A 2,097-nucleotide genomic window follows, 5' to 3' on the forward strand; every position below is an offset into this window, starting at 1 on the left:
TACTAAGTGAATTTATATTAAGATATTATATTAGTTTATCGCCTAAAGCATTTCGAAAATTATATAATATATTTAAATGAAGTTTTAATATACACGTATTTATGTACATACAAACATTTCTTACATAAATCAAAGATTAGAAATGACGTCATGGAATTAGATAATAAAAGCACCATATTTTAAAAAATTCAATAACATTAATAATGTTACTTTTTTAAATCGTTTCAAGAATATAGGGAAAAAAATCAAATTCAAAAAGTTGTAAGCTTTTATAGGTTGTAGCTGTAGGCGATATAATTCTAGTCCTTCTAATCAACTAGCGTAAAAAGAAAATTTGGTTCAAACAGTGGCAAACAAAACGGCAAGTCCCTTTTCTAAAAGAATATGATAATGATACATTTTGATTATATTTTATGATGACATGTTAATAAAATATATTATTTCAATGACATGTAGCAGATAGATGATAATGTTCAATCCTATTTTTTTCGTAGCCCCAATTCACATGATAAATATTTTATGACAATGATGTAATCACCAAAACCGTTCTCGGCTTCAAAATAACAATTAGTTATTATTATTTCTTATTTATTATTACAAGCAGTCTTAGACTCTTTCAAAGTACCAGAAGCATACAGAGCGCTGAGCAATTAGCATTATCATAAGATTCATAATTTTAAAATTGCTATAAAATATTGGAAAAAAAAACACTGCTATAAAATTTGCCCTTTTAATTGTATATATTCCTGCAAATATTGGTGTAACATTCAGTAAGCTCCTAAATCGGCCTTATTACTTTTAATGGCTCACAGAGGATGATTTTAGTGAAGGAAGTCAATTTAATAAATCATCACCATCAAATTTCTACTTTTGTTTTCCTCAGAAATAACAAGATACCTGCTCATACAGCTTATAAAACCTCCTAACATCAATGAAGTAAAATACAAATTGTCTAACAAATACAAACATCCAACTTATTCGCCAGATTTAGTTTTCCCCTACTTCCATCTATTTTTGCACCTCAAGACAAACAAGCCGATGTTGATCAACAAAAGATATAATATCATATATCTGTCTGATAATATATCTAAGAACAAACATTAAAATATTATTTAGCATTGTTTCTGTTACTTTATACAGTGAATAATTATATTTGGACAGTTATGTATTAGGTGTATACAGTATACGTATTTTGTAATTAGTATTTCAAATGCGTACGGCTTCAAAATATATTTGTACATAAAAACATTTAGTAGTCTTGTTAATTTTATGAAAACTAACAACCAATTTTACTTGCGTGGGAAAAATGGCGACCAGCAAATATATCATCGCTGAATACGAATCGCCTTTTGCCTCTAAATTTTTTTTATGAAGAGATGTTGATACCAGTAAATATAATAAAAGATAAAACTAGGGAGAGAGGGTTACATTTCCCTAGGCACCTTGGATATGCCAGCCATTTGTATTTTTATCACTCAAGACATTTTCAGCAAACATTCTAATATTAGTAGGGTTCACTAAACAGCAATCGCTAAAAATACTTTGTTATTAAGCAGCAAAGGCTATTTTGGACATTGTTTGCATCTCCAAGAGGCAACATACAAAAGAAAAAAATTAAGTGTTTGGAAGTAACGGCTGGTTTACGGTTTTTTCAGACAGAGATAGTGCCAAAAACCACAAAACATCAAAAATGGGGTTAGAGTTTGTCAGCTTCCCTAAATATGTATTAACATAATAAAACTATAGAAATATTATTTTCTTTAGCAGGTTTTGAATGGAAATATTAAATAAACATAGTTAAAATATTTTATTTTGTATTTCATATTTTAAATACATACGAGTTAGTATTTTCGTAATTTGCAGTTGCAATTAATCGTAAAGATTTTTCCCAACTCTATCCACAACATAACACATACTGAAACAAGTGCAGTACAAAATAATTTTATAATGTTGCACAATTTTGGTTGATCTTTAATAAACACAGCAAAGATAAGTCTTTTGTTATTTATACTGTAAACTATGAACATTCACAAAAAAATGATAACAGACAAATCTGTAAAATTCTACGTTAAGTATTATAACAAAAAATAAATATAT

This window comes from Rhynchophorus ferrugineus, unplaced genomic scaffold (genome assembly GCF_030347505.1).
Source record: "Rhynchophorus ferrugineus isolate W39M unplaced genomic scaffold, kcgeb_rfMv2 rfM3, whole genome shotgun sequence".
Classification (NCBI taxonomy): domain Eukaryota; kingdom Metazoa; phylum Arthropoda; class Insecta; order Coleoptera; family Curculionidae; genus Rhynchophorus; species Rhynchophorus ferrugineus.